This window comes from Camponotus vicinus, unplaced genomic scaffold (assembly GCF_025532165.1).
Source record: "Camponotus vicinus isolate PSW18456_S1 unplaced genomic scaffold, iyCamVici1.0 SCAF_8, whole genome shotgun sequence".
Taxonomy (NCBI): domain Eukaryota; kingdom Metazoa; phylum Arthropoda; class Insecta; order Hymenoptera; family Formicidae; genus Camponotus; species Camponotus vicinus.
Window position 1 is genome coordinate 1,136,304 of NW_028141980.1, and position 20,974 is coordinate 1,157,277.

At 31.9% G+C, this 20,974-nt stretch overlaps 2 long non-coding RNA genes across 4 annotated transcripts; both read left to right on the forward strand.

Moving 5' to 3' along the window:
- The first annotated feature begins 4,778 nt into the window (after positions 1-4,778).
- On the forward strand, positions 4,779-6,264 carry LOC145975941 (uncharacterized). 2 transcript variants are annotated; one of them, XR_014440133.1, is made up of 5 exons: positions 4,779-4,846; positions 4,915-5,000; positions 5,440-5,683; positions 5,784-6,020; positions 6,113-6,264. It is a non-coding gene; the product is annotated as an uncharacterized LOC145975941 (long non-coding RNA). The 2 variants fall into 2 exon arrangements; XR_014440132.1 differs by lacking the exon at positions 4,779-4,846 and having other exon boundaries at positions 4,859-5,000.
- A 114-nt stretch (positions 6,265-6,378) lies between these two features.
- LOC145975997 (uncharacterized) lies at positions 6,379-7,969 on the forward strand. Of its 2 annotated transcripts, none has more exons than XR_014440150.1 (4): positions 6,379-6,427; positions 6,961-7,197; positions 7,288-7,450; positions 7,561-7,967. It is a non-coding gene; the product is annotated as an uncharacterized LOC145975997 (long non-coding RNA). The 2 variants fall into 2 exon arrangements; XR_014440151.1 differs by lacking the exon at positions 6,379-6,427 and adding an exon at positions 6,813-6,892 and having other exon boundaries at positions 7,561-7,969.
- The last annotated feature ends 13,005 nt before the right edge of the window (positions 7,970-20,974 follow it).

Below are 20,974 nucleotides of genomic sequence, written 5' to 3' on the forward strand. Positions count from 1 at the left end.
GTACAATGTACATAAGTATGTAATTTGTGTATAAACTTACAGTTGAATATAAGTTATTTTTAAATAATATATAATGTTCTTCATTTTTAATTAAAATTTATTACAGCCTTTAAAGATAAAATATATCAAAATATATTTAAAAGGTATATGATATAATTAAAATAAAGATTAAAAATATATATAGAAGATTAAAAATATATAAAGATTAAAAATATATGTATATAACATTTATATATATTTATATTTATTTTATTACAAAATTAAAAGTTTATAATGTAAAAAGTACAAGTTTTAAGGTGAAAACTTAAATATTAGCTGGCTACAAGTGTCCACCATATTAGTTTTCCACCAATATTACGCATGCGCGACCGCCATATTACATGGTTTTCAGGGACACATTTTATGTACAAAATCAATGGGAGTTAGCGATCTAATTATAGTATAGATATCTGTGGCTGTAGTTGCGTGCTGCTGGCGTATGCACTCTGGCAACAGCCTGCGAGAGCTCAGACGGTTTTAGTAAAAATCTTGTGTTCGCGTAGTAAATTAATAGTGAAAATGAAGTGTACTTTGCAGGAATATACGGATATGATTGTGGCATACAGGCTAGCGGGAGAAAATACTTATCACGCGGCCGTAATTTACGTGGAATGATTTTCCGGGCGTGCACGAAAATCAAGTAGACGTACAATTTTACGTGTTGTGCAATAATTATGTGAAACTGCATATCGTGCATAATATCGGGATAACCGGTCCAGCAGTGCTTCTTTGTATACGAGATGAAGAAAGGATTCTTGAAACATTTTATGAAAATCCTGGAATTATCCCGTGTAGAAAATTGTTAAGGATTTTCTTAGAAAACTAAAGGTCCCGATAAGGACATATTAAGGATACACTAAAAACTATTGCCTTACTATTGCCTAATTTGAGCCTTATTAGGGTTTTATGAGGATGCCTTAATTGCATATATCTACATATTTTAATAGGGCCAATTTACTAGGGCCCAAAATGGATTTCTTAAGGATACAATATTTGAGAAAAATAAGGATTCAATAACTTTGCTTAACAGGGCCTCAAAAGGAATTACTAAAAATATTTTAATTAGATTATAAAACCTTAAAAAATTAACGGCCCCGATAAGTACATATTTAAGATACCCTAAAATCATTGCCTTACTACTGCCTGATTTGGACCTTATTAGGATTTTATGAAGACGCCTTAACTATATATATACATATTTTAATAGGGTCAACTTATTAGGATCTAAAAAGGATTTCTTAAGGCTACAATATTTGAGAAAAATAAGGATTCAATAACGTCTGCTTAACAGGGCCTCAAAAGAAATTACTAAAAATACTTTAATTAGATTATAAAACCTTAAAAAATTAAAGGCCTCGATAAGTACATATTTAAGATACCCTAAAATCATTGCCTTACTACTGCCTGATTTGGACCTTATTAGGATTTTATGAAGACGCCTTAACTATATATATACATATTTTAATAGGGTCAACTTATTAGGATCTAAAAAGGATTTCTTAAGGCTACAATATTTGAGAAAAATAAGGATTCAATAACGTCTGCTTAACAGGGCCTCAAAAGGAATTACTAAAAATATTTTAATTAGATTATAAAACCTTAAAAAATTAAAGACCCCGATAAGTACATATTTTAGATACCCTAAAATCATTGCCTTACTACTGCCTGATTTGGACCTTATTAGGATTTTATGAAGACGCCTTAACTATATGTATACATATTTTAATAGGGCTAATTTACTAGGACCCAAAAAGAATTTCTTAAGGATACAACATGAACAAAATAAAAAATTCATTAATTTTGTCTGCTTAGCAGGACCTCAAAAGGAATTGTTAAAAATAATTAGATTATATAAAGTCTAAACTCATATTAGACCTTTGAAGGAATTTTTCGAAGGTATATTGTATTTTTAAAAAGCATTTATTAATTCCCTTAGTAGGATTAAAATATTTATTCCTTTAGTAGGATTAAAATATTTTTTAAATTTATTTTAAGTTTGAAAACGCAAAATTTTAATAAGACCAAGTGACTATAAAGCAATTTATTACACTGAAACAATTTATTATAGAAATATGGTTCTAATTTTATATTACATTAGAAAATTATTAAGAATTTATATAAATAAAAAATAAAATACATAATAAACGATATATCATAATTATTAAAAAATATTTTTTCATAACCTTAGTATTGTTAAATTTGTGAATGAAGTAGAGGCATAACAAACATACTTTTTTGTTTATGTAAATCAAAGAAAAGTTGTAGTCTAATTAATTTATGTGACACATCTGTTAAAAAATATTTATCAATGTGTTATCACATTCTACAGGAATTTGCCATGTTTTCAACAATTTTGATTTACATGGATATATATACAATAATTTTTTTTTTTCCAAATTTCTTCTTCGATTATTATATTCGAAAGAGAATCATCATCCTTATCGCAATATATTGATGTAATTTTCATGATAATACCATTATTCAAAAGTACCATGTTATCTCCTCTTTTTGTTGCGATTGTCATAAGATTCCATCGTATTTGTTTTATATAAATCTTACAATCCCGAACTACCTTTTTCAAAACTATATTAGAACTAACTAATGCCTCTTTATTTACAACTATTTTTTTCTCATGTAATCTGCGGCATATTTGTGATAATGGCTTATTAGGAGTACGAAGAATACGTTTAATTTCACCAAGAACATTTTCAAACGGAAAGCAACTTATTTTACTTAAGGAACAATTAAAATTTTTTGCATCATCACGTGTAATAAGTTGTGCATATTTATTACTTGAAATTTGGGTTCATATAAATGTGGTAATGCGAGAACAAATTTTTCTAAATATTTTTTTGCAATGTTATTATGTGTCAGTGCAAGTTCATCACTACAGAGAATTCTGCATGCGACATGAAGTAATAAAAAATGATGATATAACTTTAATGGAAGTATATCTTTCAAGACAATAGGCCCACAATAAAGTAAAAAAAACGGAATTCTGTTGCTTTCCATTTCAAGTAATCAAATATTGATCTTGGCTTCCGTTGGAATTCAATAGGCATATGCGTATTAAAGAACAAAAGTCTCTGTGAAATTTTAATTTTTTGCCGTCGACTTAATCTGTTTTTCAATGAGCCTTTCATCCAAATATCGATTAATTTTTTCATTACTCCATTAAAAAATAAGTGCATGTGATCTAATACGAATACTTTTGTAAAATCTATTTCTGGAACTATGTTAATTAAAGGCGAAATATTAACATGATGGTTAGGATCTTCTTGCATAAAAAATGATTCTTTTGTACGCATTGGATAACCTATACCTGGATAAATTATTTTCGAACTTTTATCTATTTTAAGTAATTCTCCAGGAATTGTACAACGTTCACAAGCATTGTATCCACCGTGACCTTTGGTACATTTTAAAAATGCTCGAGCCGGTGTATCTGCGATAAATGCCATTAAATTAACTTTATATGTGTTTTTTCCAATTAAAATTCCATGTTTTTGTAATATATTAATTTCTTTAATAAATGGTTCAAGATATTTTTCGAGAAATTTTGGTTTACTTTTTCCATAATAAAGAGCAATGATAAATGGTCTGTACACATCTAACCGATAATATATCTTGCAAAGAATTGCCTAAACAGATTTATTTCCAGATAAAGATAGAGGCATTCCATTTACATTGATTAAAAGTCTAATAACATCATCTTGATAGAATTCTTCGTTAATAATTTGTTGTAATTTTTCTGTTATACTAAAATATACGAATTGTCCATTTGGATTTATTGAATCATTGTCTTCCATATCTATTATTTCATAATTAGCTGTAGATGTTTCAAGAAATGTTTTAGCTGATTTTGGTAAATCAGTTATTAATTTCTTTCTTAATATAGCTAATAATTTATCAAGATGATTGTGTTGAATGTTACATTCAATAGCCCAGGAACGCAATTCTTCAATTATGCAATCTTTTCCAGCTTCTGATGATTTTGGATCCATTGTTTCTGTATCCACATTCTTTCTCTTTATTAATATTTCTGAATGAGCCTCATCGTGACTATCATGGATAATTATATTTTCTTCTAAAAGATCATCCATATTTTGGTTATCTTCCGATTTCATGATAGAAGATTCGTTTGTTTCTGAAATAATTTTATTTCTTAAATTTGTGGTCTTGAGATATCAAATTTCTTATTTTTATGTTTATTATTTAGAATAATTTTTTTAATTGAATCTATAAACAATTAATATAATACTATATATATAAATATACAAATAAATTAAGTTTTAATTATTTAATTTTAGGCATTAAAATTTTTTCAGACAAGATACCGTATAAATCGTATAAACAAACATTGAATCGGGCTAACAATAAGGTCGACATGCAAGGATTTCTATAGTTGTTTACCCTAATTGAAACGTTTAAAATTATATGTAAACAAACGTTTATAAACTCGATGTATCATCTTGCAAACATGACTCGGCAATTATTTTCTCAATTTGTTCAATTTCTTCTTTTTTAGCTTTCTGCACTGCTCGATGTTTTTGAACACGATTTCGAGACTGTTTATTCATTATTTGCTTTATAGCAACTGCAGTTCAGTTAATTAAGTTGAAATAACTTCACCTAACTGGCGTCACTAAACAAGATAAAAATTTCTATTTGGCGGGATTCACGCACAGTGCTGCCAGCAGAAGCTAATACGCACACAATAAGCGCGAACGTGTATGTATCCCCTCTGTATATCGCATATCGCGATTCGCGCTTGCATGTATGTGATCTTCTTTTACTGCCAGACCACGTGAGTTGCGTCTTCTTTTGTGGTATCACTCTGTCGCTATAGCCTTTATCTTTTCGTCTTTTATTTAGGCATTACGCGTGACAGTAAATAAAGAAGGTCCTTGTGTATTATTACGCGTGTCGTAGCAAAAAATCAGTGCTCTTCGAATATACGAGTAAGCAGTAAACAATATTTAATAAGAAAAAAGTCATAATAATAAGTACGTATCAATTTTTAATAAGAAAAAAGTCACGATAACAAATACGTATCAATTATATTCTTCAACGTATATTATAAAATCTAACCTACAATATGCTCTTTACTTTTATGTCCTGTTTTTGCCTCTTACTTTATCCATGCACTTTTAGCCAACAATCGTGTATTTTGTTCTTTCCTTATGAAGTTCATGAAGTTCACTTCACATTTGAAGGAATAAGAAATACGATTAGGCATTGTGCTACGATAAATTAGATTAAGGTTAAGAAGAAATGGTTATTAGTCTGTTGCTTTAGGCAACTTTTTTTACTTATTTCAGACTTTTTCCAGAAGATTTAAAAAATTCTAATTATTTTAAAATTTGAAAATAATTGATTCTTTATTTTTGTTGTGTTTAGTGAGTGCCAAAGAGTATCAAATAGTAGAGTTTATTAATGATGAGGAAGGAAATGACATTATGTCTATTGATTGTGTTCCATCTAAATGGGTATCTTATGATGAAAAATCACATACATGTATTACTAAATTTATGCCTCCTCCTTATAACAAGAAAAGAGAAGCCAAATTGTACAATTTAATTGCAACAAAATTCAATGCATTAGAACATTGGCCTTGCTATCCTACATTTAAGAGGTGAAGCAGGTAAACATACAAATTATTGTAATATTTAAATAATTTCCTTTTATTTTATAATAAACAAAATAATTTTAAAATTAATTCACTGTTATAACTTTAATTCCAGATACGTTCGAAGAAGCACAGAAAAAAATACATAAAATTGTTAATGATAAACAAGCATATGCTTATTCAACAGAAAATGAAAGTCATGCTAAACAAATGTCAATTCATTGCACAAAATATTTCCAAACTAAAACAAAAGATAAAAATAAAACAAAACAAGATATATGTAATAAAATTTTATATGAAGATGCTGCAGAATTAGACTACTCTGATAGTGAATATAATTCTTCTTCAACGTGTATGTACAATCAAATTTTATTAATATTTTATTTTAATTGCTTTAAAGTTTTTTTGTTAATATATTTATTTAATTTTTTTTATTTGCTACAGCTAATGATGAAAATCAATTTCCGGCAATTTCTAAATCTGCAAAAAGAAATAAATATTTAAAACTGAAAGAAAAAACAAATGTGCAAACAAAAAATATTGAAGATTTAAATACAGATATTCCTATTATAGAATCTACTTCAAATTCAAATACGCAGGTTTGAACGTTATTTTTAAATTAAATTTCATTTTTTATTTATAATAAATTTAAAAATAAAACTGTCTTCTAATAAAATATTCAATTACTTAATTTCATATATTATTATTTTCAGCTAATAGAAAATAGTGGAAAAAATAAGAAAAGTGATTTTTCAAAAGGTACAGATATTATATATATATATATATATATATATATATATATATGTCTGATAATTGCCATCTCACTGTTCGTGGACATAGAGCATGTTAAGCTGAATAAAAAAGTCTTGTATCATTTATACTTTATATAAGAATTATTGAGAAATTAATAAGAAAGCTCAGCGATGAACGCGCAGCTCACAACTTGATGACAAAATAACAAATTTTGAAAAAAAAAAAAACGTGCCTACACTTGCAAATTAGATGTGCATTGTGTGCACCGCCGTTGTGTGGCCACAGTGCCCATTCTTCACCTCATCACGTGAAATGTGCGCTAATTCGCCGATTTTTTAAATTTAATTTCGATGACTACTGTGAAAATTATAAAACAATAAAGGATTTTTCTGTTCAGCTTAATCTGCTACACTCACAAACAGTGAAACAGGATCTACCAGACATTTTGTATACAGAAACTTCAAAAATTGAGTAAATAAAATAAGCATTTTATATGTGTATAATAAGTATAAATATACATTTATATTCATTTTTTGCAGATGTTCTTTTGCTCCAAACCACAATAAAAGCTTTAACTGTAGAAATGCAGATACAAAGTGAAGAAATTAAACAACTTCGTAATGCTATTGAACAAATTTTGAAAGTCAAAACTGATAGCATGACAGTTCAAAAATTTATTGAGAAATATAATATAACTCTTAAGTTACAAAACTTAAATGAGTTTAAAGATTTTGAGAAAACGACTAACTGAAGACAAACAATTTCTTTCGGATTTTGTTAGTAATTTATTTTATGCATATATTCACATATAATTTATAATTTACATATAATTTATATAATTTAACAAAATATATTTTTATTTACAGAAGACATCACTAAAATATCTATTAGAAAAAACTATGTACAAAACGTTACTGACAATATTAAAAAAAATATTTACTCGAGATTTAGCGATGCAGTTTACAGTAATACGGCAATCAAAAAATAAATATGTCATAAAAGAAACGACTTTTTATAAAACTCTTTTCGGTGAGTTAATAATTTATACCGTCATCTATATATCAATGTATTAAATAATAAAATTCTTATATTGTATAATTTTTATATTCTTTTATTGTAATTCTTCATTTTTATTGCAGACTTAGTTTGTAATTATTGTACAAATGAAAATGAAGCAGTAACAGAAAAAGAGTTTAATAAAGCGTTAGGAAGCATTTTTAATAATGGCAAAGACTGGGATGGACAGCGAAATGTACGGCGATTATTATCAACTCATCAAGGCAATACAGATAAAGAAAATGAGGAAGAAATCGTTTAAAATTGACTGTGTTAATTTTGTAAGTTAGGGAATTATATTCGATTTTTCATTAATTCAAAAATTTTTGAATTGCTAACATAGTTATTATGTTTTTATTTTTATTTTTAAATTTAATTCTATTCTTTTTAATATTTAACAGTTTAAAATAATAGAAAGGAGAGTTACAATAAAATTACGGTAATATTGTCATTTTTTGTCAGCATCTAGTATATAATTTTTAATATTTCATTTTCATTTTCTGTTTGTAATATTACTATTTCTATTCTAAAAAAATATTATTTTCACGATATTATAATCATTGCGAATTATGTTATTATTGCTGATGAAATTTTTTTTATATTTTTCAGTTATTATCGTTTCAGTATTATTATTATTATCGTTCATATAATTTTGTTTAAACTTAAGTACGCATAATATATTATTTTTATTATTAATAACTCTCCTTTTCATTATTTTGAAATATTAAATATTAAAAAAATAGAATTCTATAAATTCTATTAAATTTATTAGATCTACTAGATCATTCTAGAACTCTATAGGTTCAAAATTTGTGTTACTTTTATTTTAATTTCAGTTATGTTTTCTGTGATTCATTATTAAATTTAAATCATATATATATATATATATATATTTTATAATTATCTTTTATATGTTAATATCTTAAAAAATAAAACTTATTTTCATTTATTCTTATACATATATATTTTGAAAAATGTATATTAAAAAAATAAAATATATATTAATTTTGAAAATTGAGTAAGGTTTGATTTAAAAAAAAATTGTCTAAAAAATAGTTTATATTGTTAGAAATATTTCAAATCGTCAATATTAGTTTGTATCATAATGTAATATGTAAAAAGGCAAATTTAGTATTAACTTTTATATATTCTTTTATAAAAGTTTTACATATATATATATATATATATATATATATATATATATATATATATATATATATACAGGATGAGTTTTTTAATGGTTGTGTCAATCTTTTTATCATGCGGGAGATTATCGATCACAATTTTAATAAATTGATCGATACATAGATGTCAGTTAATTGGATCGACCGTATCGAAGGCCGAAATATAATGTGTACAATTAAAGCAAGTTAAAAGCTGAAATTATGTATGGATTTATTATTATTGTTAAAGCTACGCAGTTATTATTATTATTATTATTATTATTATTATTATTATTATTATTATTATTATTAAATATATATATTATTATATTTATTATTATTATTATTATTATTATTATTAAAGCTACGTATACACATTTAATATATTAAAGCAGTAAGAATACATATTTAAAAATTCAGTTCATATTTAACGTTTACGTCACACTTTAACGTTTTATGTAAAACTTTATTTGAAATTCCGCATTTATTTTTATGATAAAAATCTTTATTATTGTTATACGCTAAAGGTATGTAATATTTCTGCCTTCTTGAAATAAAATCACGCAATTGTTCCACAAGAAATACATTCTTATGAAACAATTGCGTAATTTTATTTTAAGAAGGAAGAAAATTTTTTGCTGCATATTTTTAGCATATAAAACAATAAAAATTTATTATAAAAATAAATGCGGAATTTGAAATAAAGTTTTACATAAAACTTGCAACAACTGTCTTGCGCTTTCATTCGTTACATCAATTATTAGCGTTTTTAAAAAAAGCTGCGTCCGTTATTACTGTACACAATGTCTATTTGTTGTCCCATCGCTTCTGTCTTTGTTTTAATCGCGTTCCGTTATTGTTATTATGATTTTGAAATTTTTAATGTTTTGTTTATTTTCTAACGACTTCTTGAACATTGAAAAGGATCTTGAAAAGATCGAAACGTATGTATGTAATTTTAATTTTAACTGATTATTAATATATTATGTCTCTTACTTAGAGTCGTTATTATTTTTTACACTTTAACATCTGGTGCCACGGTCTTTCAGCCTTTCTTTCTTATTACTTGATTTGTTATCATCCGGACCGTATATTGCGTTTATCATTGTATTTATTTTACATAAAACGTTAAAGTGTTAAATTTGAATTGAATTTTTAAATATGTATTTCTTCCGCTTTAATATATCGAATATATATAATAATAAATCCCTAATTTTATCACAGTAAAATAATAATAATAATAATAATAAATATAATAACATATATATTTAATAATAATAATAATAATAATAAATGCGTAGCTTTAATAATAATAATAAATCCACACTACATAATTTCAGCTTTTAACTTACTTTAATTATACACATTATATTTCGGCCTTCGATACGGTCGATTCAATTAACTGACATCTATGTATCAATCAATTTATTAAAATTGCGATCGGTAATCTCTCGTATGATAAAAAGATTGACACAACCATTAAAACTCACCCTGTATATATACAGGGGGCCCATTTTAATACATCCAGTCGAATATCTCGAAAACCAAGCCCAGAAGAGAAAAATGTTTCAGACAAAAGTTGTTTGGTTTCGAGGGGGCCATAAGATGGTACCATTGGTTTGACCTTGAAGAGTCATTTGAAGGTCACGTGAAGGTCATCTCAATTTTTTTAAATGGAACACCCTATATATTTTTGCACATTCTTGTAGCTTATCTCGAGAGCTTTTCAAAACACTATAATTAAGTACCTTTTCGTTAAGTACTTTTTGAGTTATGAGGCTTGAAATAATTTCTTAATTTTACATAAACCGTAAAATATCTTGTAAAATATTCATTTTTCGATTATCTTACCTTAATTCTTTTATGTACAAAATAATGAGAGGAATCAATTGGTGTAAAGAAAACATATAGTTGTTTTTAAGAAAAAATATGGAATTGTTAATTACAAATTACATATTTTTTCTTTGAAACAACTATGTGTTTTCTTTACACCAATTGATTCCTCTCATTATTTTTTGCATAAAAGTGTTAAGGTAAGATAATCGAAAAATGAATATTTTACAAGATATTTTACGGTTTATATAAAATTAAGAAATTATTTCAAGCCTCATAACTCAAAAAGTACTTAACGAAAAGGTACTTAATTATAGTGTTTTAAAAAGCTCTCGAGATAAGCTACAAGAATGTGCAAAAATATATAGGGTGTTCCATTTAAAAAAATTGAAGTGACCTTCACGTGACCTTCAAATGACTCTTCAAGGTCAAACCAATGGTACCATCTTATGACCCCCTCGAAACCAAACAACTTTTGTCTGAAACATTTTTCTTTCCCGGGCTTGGTTTTCGAGATATTCGACTGGATGGATTAAAATGGGCCACCCTGTATATAACTTTTATAAAAGAATATATATTTTGAGCAGGATTTGATAGGATTCCCTCAAAATAAATTATAATCGTGGCAAAATAAGGTATTTTAATGAGAACCTCATAAATTTTCCTTAAAAGGACCTTAAAATCTAACCTTAAATATAAGCTAATAAATATAAGACATTTTATTTAAGACCTGATAAATTTTCCTTCAAAGGGCCATAAAATCATACCTTAAATATAAGCTGATAAATATAAGGCATTTTATTCAGGACCCGATAAATTTTCCTTGAAAGGGCATTGTGAACCATTTGTTACATTTCCTTTAAGGTCCTTTTTATTTTATTCTAATAGGGCCCGATTAATATTAAGGCGAATTAACTAGGTCCTTATAAAAGCCTTATAAAATTTTCTACACGGGTAGCGTGCGTCGTGTGGCACATGAATTTGGTTTTTCGCGATACGCGGTACATCACGCTTTACGTGTACGGATTACGCCCGTATCATTACCAACGTGTGCAACACATTTTATCGAGGGATTTTCAACCACGGATCAATTTTTGTGAAGGTACTGTCATCATCAATTTTTTACATTTACGATACATTCAGCGTACGGTAATTAACGGCATTTTGAACAATTTTCGTATTAAATTGAGAGTGGAATTGGCCTATAGGGGAAATCACTATAAAAAAAGCGCACCATGCTACACTGATAAAAATTATAGTTGAAATTATCATAATTTCACTATAATTTATAGTATCTTAAGGCGCCAAGCATATATAATAGTGCATTTTACTATAAAAAATATAGTTGATATAACATGAAAATATAGTTCGTAAAATCATAATATCCATTTCATGTAACCATATGGTTATAGTATATGTAGTGTTCCGAAATTCACTATTAGTACTGAAAATCTGTAATACATGTTACGTATATTACAAATTTTTAATATACGCAGCACCAAGTTGTTTAAAAGTTTTTTTCCGTTATAATTTCAAATAATCTGTTTAATATTCTGAATCCTAACAAGGAATCCAGATTATTAAATAAATTATTTTAAATTCAGTTTGTCTTAAATTAAACTGATAAACAGTGATATGTCAGAAAGAGGATGCTCACATGCATACAATCCGAGAACCTGCGTGTGAGTAGCATCCTCTTTCTCGCACTACTGCTAAGAGGAAAAAAATATACTTTAGATTTTACGTGTTTAATACTAGTCCTTTATATACATTTTATGCTAAATATTGAATACGAGAAAAGTTAAGAGTAGTGCGCCGCGTAACGGCAAGCGAAGAAACATGTGCCACATACAATCATTCCAAATAATAAGTTTTATGTTGTTAAATGTGCTATTCATCAGGTTCCACGTACTATTTAGATATAGCTGTTATTATAATTTTTTTCATTTATTACTACTATATTAATATCTAAACGAAAGATAATAATATAGTAATATTTACCATTATTAATGTTACAATGACTATATGAATAGTAAAATTATATGTATCATTCCTTTCTTTCATTTTTTACTTATATGATATATGAAATTATTATAAATTATAGTAAAAAGTTTCATTGTTTCTCGGTACTATGCGTATATAGTTTATATTACCAGTATTATAGTAAAATTTACTATAAAAATGAGTATCCTAACTATAATTTTTTTACCATGCAATTATAGTCAATTTTATCATCGATTTTTTTATTAGTGTATCTACCGCAAGGTGGTGTGGAAATGATAGCGCATCATTTTTTCGCCACTAAAAGGACGGGTCATTTTTCGGCGCGGTATTGCGATATATCGCACGCCACCATTATGTCTCGGAGAGCGATCCGCTCATCGCTTCGCCGCGCGCCTAGTATAAGATTACAGTGGGACGACTTTCGTCGCCGCGCGCTTCTACTCACGCAGATTGGCCGATATTCTTTATTTAATTTTTCATTAATTATTGCGAATATCACAAAGCAGTACAAGTCCTTCCTTCTTAATTTGAGCCAATTTATCTCCTTACTTCGTGTGGGCAAAAATTTCCCTGACACTCTGTATATATTATTCAATGAAATGAAAAAAAAACTTTATTATAATTATTTTCGAAGAATTTTAAGTGGTGGTAATTTTAAATTATCTTCATCAGATGTCTTCTTCAGAATTGGTTTGTTACCCAACAACAATTGTTGAAAGGATAATTTTTCGTTTCCTACTCGCTTTATGTCAAACGAGTTATCTACCTCCAAGTAAAATACGTCATCTGCATAGTAAAATTATATTATTAATGACAGGCATAATACATAATTTAATACATAATTAAGTTTAACATTTAATAAATCTATATTGATTGATTGATTGATTGATAGTTTATTGTCGCCCCTTGGGGATTACAAGGCGCTTTTACAAGGAGCGTTCCGGAACCTTTAACAAAACTATACCACTTCTCCCCCCTGACCTGGCCATTTTGCGACCATTACAGACTACAATACCCTCACCCACCCTACGAATCCTCCCCCTCCTTGACCTCCCTCCCTCGTCCCCCCTATCACCCGCCTGGCTCCAGACCCTCCTTCTCCCGCCTCTGTTTCCTTCTCGTGGTTGACTGCTTCCTCTGCACCTCTCCCTCTTCTCTCTTTTCTCCTGTCCCTTGTTTCCTCCGTCCAGCCTCTCTTCCTCCCTCGTACTTTTCCTTTCGCTCTTATCCTCTCCTTCCTTTTCCTTCCGTCATCAGATATGGCTGTACAGACTAGACCGAACCAAAATTAATCCAACATACAAAAAACAGAGGCTATCAACTCCTCCCCTCTACACCCTCCCTTTCCACCCTTTCCCTTCAGCCTTCCCTCCTATCCCTCCCTACCCTTCTTCTTCCGCCCCTATACTCTTCTCCCTATCCCTACTCATCCCCCCTTCCTCCTCCTACCCTTCCCTTTCTCCACTTCCTACCTTCCTCACCCTCTTTCCCTTCCTCCCCTTCTTTCCCTTCCTCCCCTTCTTTCTACTCATCGCTTTCATCCTCTGTTTCCTCCATCTCCTCATGCCACCTATCTTTCTCCACATCCCATCCCCAAGCCTTCCCATCTATCCATATCCTTCTATTTGTGACTACCACCACCCTCCCCCTCGCCCTCTCTGTCCTTGCCCTCTCCACCAGCTTCCACCTTACCCTCCTCTCCTCCAACGTCAAGTCCTCGTTTACCCCCACCCCCCCATTCCTCCTTATCTCCCATCCCCTTTCCAGCAATTCCTTCTTCTCTTCTGTCCTCCTCACAATTAATACTATACCTACGTTCCCCCTCCTCTCACTAACCTCCCCAATTTCCACCCTTCTCCCCAATTCCTCCATCATGATCCCTTCTATCACCCTCTTCCTTTCCTCCGCGCTGCCTCCCTCTTCTCACTGGACTTCTGCACCCCTCTCCACACCACATTCCTCCTTCTTTCTTTCCTCTTCTCCTTCTCTCCTTCTCTCATTCTCTCCCTCCTCTCCAACTCCCTTCTCTCTCTCTCCTTTCTCACTCTCTCCCTCCTCTCCTCAAACTTTCTCCACACTTCCCCTCCTGTTGTCCCCCTGCCCTCCTCTCCTAAATCCTCTCCTTTCCTCTGTCCTTCTCCCCCCTCATCCTTCCTCTTCTTCCTTCTTTCTTCCCGTTCCTCTTCCACCATTCTCCACCACTCCTCTTCCTTTTCCTCATCTTCTATACTCTCTTCTCCTCCACTCTCCCTTTCCCTCTCTACCCCCCGTCCCTTCTTTTCCCTACCTACCTCTTCCCCCCGCTTTCCCTTCCCCCGCTTCCCTTCTTTCCCCTCTTTCTCCTTCACCTTCTTCTTTTCCTCCACCACCTCTACTCCACTGTCGTCCACTCTACCACTCCACCTGCCCCTCCTCTCCCCATCTACCTCCCCCCTTCCTTCCTCCTTCTTCTCTCTTGTCCCCTTTCTCCCTTCTGTTTTATTTCCCTTTCCTTCCCCTATCTCCTCCACCTTCCTATCCTCCCCCCGTCCTTCCACTTTCCCGCCTATCTCTTCCATCCGCTTCTTCACCCCTGCTTCTTTTCTCTCCCTTCTCCATCCCCTGCCTTCTCTTTTTCTTCCTCCTCATCTATTCCTCTTCTGCCTTCCTCCCCCTTACTCCACTTGCTCTTCCTCTCTCCACCCTCCACCTTTTCTCCTTCCTCCTTCTTCTCTCTCGTCTCCTTCCTCCCCACTATTGCATTCCCCTTCCTTAACTTTAACTCCTTCACCTTCCAACCTTCTTCTCTTCTACCCCCATCTTCCTTTTCTCTCCTTTCATCCTCTTCTTTGCCCTCCTCTCCTGCGCCTTCCTTCTCCTTCCTAACCTCCGCTCCTTCACTTTCCCTATCGACCTCCCCTCTCTTCTCTAATCCCCTTACCAATCTCCTCATCACCAGTACCAACTCCACCATCACCTTCTTTAGCTCCTTGACCTCTTCCACCAGCTCTCCGCACTCCATTCTGCTGTCCGTCCTTTACGTTTCCTTCCCTGCCGACACTCCCAAAATTCTTCGTCACCACAATCGATCTGCGCATCGATTCCCCGTCTCTCTATCCCTCGCTTCCTTCATCGCACCCCTGGCGCCATCCATCTGTCACTTGCCTCCTTACTCCAGCCTCTGGCGCCATCTCCACTCTCCACCTTACTGTATCTCTCTCTCCTTCCTTCTGCCTCCCGCGCCATCTTCACTTCCTTCTCCTTCACGCCTCTCCCTCCATCTTCCGTTTCCCAACTCAGCACTTTTCCATATATTTTCTCACTCAAAAAACTCTCTAACCCTTCTTTCTCCAACTCCGCCTCCACCTCCATCCGCTCCCCCGGTCTACCTCCTCCTCTTCCCCCGCTCCTAGCTCTCAACTCTTCCTCCAACCATCCTTTTTTCCTTCTCCTATCGGCCCACACCTCCACACCTGTCACCTCAATACACGTTCGCGGCCAATCTCTAATAAATCTATATAAAAATATTAATAAATTTTATTAACATTTATTAATTTCTCTCTACGACACTTCATATTTTAAATTTGATAGTACATCTTATCTTAAGTTGTGTTCCGAAATTCTTCATCAGTACTAAAAATCGATAATACATGTAATGTGAACTGCAGATTTTTAATACTGATAATGAATTTTAGAACACAACCTTAATATCATCGAATTTTCTATAGCAACGATAAAACAAAATACGTTATGTTGTACACAGTTACATAAATATTAGTAAAAACGTGCAAAGGATTCAAAGAAGTGAGTAAAATTATTAATATATGTATACATAATAATTACTTATATATTATAAATAATAAATATATTAAAATTTATTTATATATTACGTAGTTATCTTTGATTTTTCAAATTATAATTTTTAAAAACTTTATTTGCTACAACTATTTTTCTCTTATATTATACTTGGAGTACAATTTTTATTTTGGTCAAAGAATTATACAATATACGATATTCAAATATATATTTTTGTTTAATTTTGAATAAAGGATTGAAGAAGAAAAAATGAAAGAAAGAAAATAATCATGAATAAAATTAATCAGCAGAAGAAGGAGAAGAAAGAAACTAATGCGAATAAACATTCCTCCGAAATTAATTTAAAGGAATCTTCTCCTAACAAGTAAATTTATTAACATTTTACTTATATTAATATTCTTATTATTTATTTACGAATTTATTTAGTAATTAAAGTTATTGTCATAATTGCTTCATTATATAAAATATACTTTCTTATAAACTACTTTAAAAAATTTATAATTAAATAATCTTTAATTAATAATATAAATACAATAATACAAGGACTCATAACTGCATGACATAATGTTTTGTAAAATATATTTTAATAAATTATATTATATTTATTTACGTTATTTATTTACAGAATATTTAACAAACAAGGGGAAACTTTTACATCAAATGAGAATAATTATTTGGAAAAGAAAAAACAGGATACTTCTATTCCAAATAAGCAAAATAATGATGTGGAAATCAATACACAAGAATTTACTTTTCTCAATGAAAATGACAATTTGGAAACAATTAGTTTTGTATCGGATGAAATGTTAGAATCCATACAATTTGAAGATTCTACTGTGTGAGTCTACTTTATATATTTTTAATTTATATATAATATAATTTAATTTCTTATATAATTTAATTTCTTATATAATTTAATTTCTTACATAATTATTATGCAAACTTTTACAATTGTCTTAAATATAACATTAAATGATATTCGATTTATGAAATTATTTTAAACGAAGATTTTAATAACGAAATGTACTTCAGTATAATTTAATTGTTTGATGGAGTACAATTTTTAAGAATTTAAATATAATTGTCAAAGCCTTTATTTAAAAAATATTATAAATGAATTATATTTATTACACTTTTGTTAATAAGACACGTTGCTGAAATAATTTAATTGTAACAACTTTTATATGAAAATTATTATAGTTTCGATACACACAAATGTGTTTATATGAAAATTATTATATCACAATAACTTTAAAAATTTTCATTGACCAATTTATTAACAGTTATTATGATATTACATTATATAAAAAATGATTATCTATTACCGTAATTAACAAATACTGAACCAAATTTCATATTTTGGTTTTATAAATAATTAAAAACTTATAATTTTAAATATATTAAAATATTTATTTAGAGAAATTGTTGGTTTCATCGATGAAATTGATGGTCCAAAGATTGTTGGTAAATCTCAACAATACCAATTGTTAAAATTTTTGGTCAATAACAATAGTCGACATCGCCTTCAAGTAATCGCATGTGTTACGTCCAGACTCTGGAATGGATGGGCCATATAGAAGAACGTAACTTACTTACCCCGTGACACACTTTATTCGGGCGTGCGTATGGATCGGGTCGAGCGCACTGTCAAGGGCCTGGCACAGGTCAATGACCGGAATGGTCCCATTAACTCTGTGAGTGTCCCAGGCCGTTACGCTCGTCGGTCCCTTTTCGGTAAGAGAATCGAATCTCTTTTACTCGGGACGGGACCCTGTGCGATTTCGGGATTTAGGGAATGAGAGCGGGTAAAAAGAAAATAAAAATTTTACCATAAATTATAATTTATTCAATAATTAGTTGCGTGAGATATGAACATTTTTACAGTTATATAAAAGTTATTTTTTTATGCAAAAATATAATTAAATTTTCTGTGTGTTGTAGTGTGGGGGGGGGGATTTCGCGGTGTTACATAGGTTCGGGAGTCGTCAGCCAGGATAAATAGTGGGGAATCTAACCTTAATTAATTAATCCTGGTTGGATTATTACAAATTTATTTCCTTTTATTTCAAATTTTGCTATCTAAACATGCGCATTATAAAGCGAAATGAGAGAAGACGAAGGGTCAAGGGTTTTCAAATTGGATAGTGGACGGAGGGAATTTTTTCCACAGAGCTTGGATTGGAACTCCTAGTGGAAGTCGGCAACTGGGGAGGTACCAGGGGATGATTGAATTGGAAGGGGGCGGTGGTTAGGTAATGCAATAATTCTTCGTGGTCCACTGGACCAGGGCCCACGCAGAAGGCTCCATCTGGTAGGGGGAGATCGAGGAGGGGGAATTGAGATAGGAAATAATTCAATGGATCGGGATCGGTGGGAGTTTCGTGAAGGTAAGAGGGGTCAGCGGAATTAGAGGAGGGCTCGGAATTACACGAATCTTCGTCTAGATCGGGGGAATCTCTCGCGAAATCTTCGAGAGCCTCACCAATTTCGGAAGAATTCGAATGATCATGGACTGAAGGAGAGGAGCAATCGGAGTCGAGGGTGATAACTGGTATGGGAGGGGTACGCTCCCGGACAGGAGGTGAGGGAGAACGAGGGGGTTCGGGAGAGGAGACCGGAGAATAATTAGGAGGTGGAGGTGTATTTTGTAGGTCAGGATTTTGTAAATTATTATTACTAGTATTACTATTGTCACTATTATTACTATTATTACTATTAGTGTGTGGGGTAGAAGGGGAGTCCGTTACGTTATCTGTTTCTACGTTATTATTCGGGGTTTGGTTCTCAACGGCGAGTGTGATTCCCGTAGTCAATTTCTTTTTTAGCGCCCGATTCCAACGATTCCGACGCCGCAACGCTGCTCGGCGTTTACCGTGCCCCCGCATTAATAATGATTTAACGGTGAATGAGGAGGTTTAAAATATGGTTAAGGGGTTGTCGCTAACTAATTACCGTTAACTCTATTACCGTTGTCATCGGGAAAAGATACTTGAATCTTAGACGGGATAATAGCCCGTTTATATTCTTAAATTTAACTGATCTTAATTTGTTGATTATTGATAATGAAATTATATAGGTGAAGGGATGGTTAAGAGAAAAGGGGAAATAAAAGAAAATAACGTAGTTTGCAAATTCAAAGAAAAGGTTTCAAATTTAGGAGGGTTCAATCGGGAATCGGTTTTCGGAGATTTGAGCCGGATTAGAAATCGTTCGCAAACCGCCTTGTGGAGATTCTAGGCGAACTGGGAATCGTTCGCGAACCGCCTTGCAGAGATTCTAGGCGAACTGGGAATAGTTCGCGAACCGCCTTGCGGAGATTCTAGGCGAACTGGGAATAGTTCGCGAACCGGCTTGCGGAGATTCTAGGCGAACTGGGAATCGTTCGCGAACCGCCTTGCGGAGATTCTAGGCGAACTGGGAATAGTTCGCGAACCGCCTTGCGGAGATTCTAGGCGAACTGGGAATAGTTCGCGAACCGCCTTGCGGAGATTCTAGGCGAACTGGGAATAGTTCGCGAACCGCCTTGCGGAGATTCTAGGCGAACGAGGAGGAATGAGGAAGATGATTAGGAAGAGGAAAGAGACAAGAAATAATTAACAATTATTAAATTATTGAAATTTATTTTCCAGAAAATGGATGTTGATAAATTCTTTAATTTATCTATCGATTAAAGTAGCGATTGGAGATTAATTGGTCAAGGATCATTCCCAATGACAATCAGTTAACAAATGGGGGGGGGGGGAGAGAATAAAATTAAATCGAACTTACTACTTATAGAGAGCGTTGATATGATAGAGAAAAAAAAACAATTTAGCCGGGACGGATCTTGAATCACGGAGAGTCGGGTGGTTCCGATGCTGGAGAACAGGTGACTCAGTTGATTCAGAATGGTTGCACTTCGCTCACACTTCGCGTTTCGGTCAGTTAATTAACCCGAAGAGAAAATTTCCTTATTGTCAAACGGACAACTTTTAATACGGCGGAGAAAACTGTGTGTCGTTAGAAGAATTTTGATACGGAATTGTGTCTCGCGTCTTGCGCTTAAGTTTTTAAAGTTATTGCTCCTCCTCTTTTCTGGATAGTGGGAATCCTTTTTGGGCGAATGAGATAATTTCAGTTACTCCCTTCTTAAGGGCAAGGAGGCTGATTTTGGAGGGGGAGGCGTTTCTAAAATTTTAATAGGCTGGCCCTTTTGGTTCAAGATTTGGCTCTATCCAGCAGAGAGTGGGAGCTTAGCGAACAGATTTATGAATCGCGAGAGTCTTTTCGCGTTTCGGCTAGCACTTAAGGGTGGCCAGGCGAATTGTTTAGTTTCCCTTTTTTTGATAGCCTGCCTAGGATACTGCAGGCCTGAAGAGTTTCTGATTTCATAGCTCCACGTGTGGATCGCTATAAAAAAATTTTATTGCGGCTCTGGTTCCGATTTTTGTTTGGAATTTCTAAGTTCCAACGACTGGCCAACCCTAGCTCTAACTTTTCTTGTTTATTTATTGCTTCGAGTCTCTCGGTCTTAGATATCCACTGCAAGGATTAGATATATATATGTTTATTATTGTCGCGATTCTTAAGAAGGATCGCTTCGTTTCTAGAGTTCCAATGGTTCTAATGGACGTCCCAACTGTAAACATATGCGAGCTCGATTTTATTACAGCTCTTTATTTTAGTGGAATTTCTTATTTATAACGACAGGCTATCCGCGTAG